We start from the raw sequence: 1,392 nt of genomic DNA on the forward strand, positions 1-1,392 counted from the left end.
TCATGTTAGATGACTAAATCAAAATAAATATGAAGGTTAATTTTGGTTAAATTTTAAGCAAAATATAAAATACAAAAAGTGAAAAAAAATCACCAAGTCATTTCATATTTCATGCAAAGCCTAACCTTGATCGTTGTAGAATTATCTTTCACAACATTCTCTTCCGCTTCCCTCCTGTAATTAATGTTTCAGCAGGTAAACCCATCCCAAGGTTACATTATGCATTTTTGGACCATTTTTTTGTATGCTTTGTGTTAAAATTGTTTCTTTAAAATGCAAGAAATAACTATATATATATATATATATATATATATATATATATATATATATATATTATTGCATCATAATTTCATTAAGATCTTTGTCCTTTTTTTTGTGTGATTACAGAAAGAATGTAGAAATAGAAGATATGAGTTTAGGAAGAGAACAACCGAATAAAAGACTCAATGTATTTTGACAGTGTATCATGTTATGTAAATGTATTCCAGTTATTTTATTGGTTATGCAAGGATTATTCTATACTTTTAGTTTTTGAAACAGAAAAGGTTTTAACAACTTACTTTTTTGTCTCAGTTTATAAACTTTTCAAAATACAGTGCCTAATTGGAAAAAAGGTGAAGATATTAAAAAAAAACCCAACTCAGGGCGAAGCCCAGGCTTTTTTACTAGTTATAATTAAAGTATTAAATAATAGTATTTAAATATAAATTAATTTTAAATGTGTTGACATGTTAATAATTTTTATCCAACCCACCCCAATCTATTATAATTAAATATGTTACACGGGCTAACCAATTTAAATTAATGTGTTGAAATCTCAACCCAACTCATTAGTTTGGGTTGGACTGACGAGTTGGATTGTTTTTTATCGGCTTTAACCATATCACCCTCTAAGAATTATCAAAGATTATTAGGGCGGAGGGTATCTATCTATCCCATCCCTCTGACAAAATTGCAAGAATGGTCCATGTGGTATGTCAAAACTAACAAGTTTGGTCTAAAATGGTTTGGGCTCGCAAGGATGGTCCAATAGTTTCGTTTTGTTGTGAGTTTGGTCGAATGACTTAATAGTCGTTACCAAGCTCCCGTTAATTTACCCATGCCCCTCTCACTTGAGGGTACTTTAGTCCATTCATGTATTCCCCTTTATTATTTTATTATTATTTAGTCCATAAAGAAAATAGAATGTCTCTATTCTTGTCTCCAGCAACAAGCCCTAACGATCATTCCCCTCTGTGATTTCATTTTCTCTACCGACAATGGTGATGTGCTTCTGCAAAAAGTGAGCCATAGTTCGAACATCATGGACAAGTAACAACCCAGGGCACCGATTTTGGGGATGTATAGACCCCGTAAGTATGTTGCACTTTGTTTTTGACCATTGGTCCCAGA

Source organism: Lactuca virosa, chromosome 6 (assembly GCF_052849685.1).
Source record: "Lactuca virosa cultivar CGN04683 chromosome 6, Lactuca_virosa_CGN04683_v6, whole genome shotgun sequence".
Classification (NCBI taxonomy): Eukaryota; Viridiplantae; Streptophyta; class Magnoliopsida; order Asterales; family Asteraceae; genus Lactuca; species Lactuca virosa.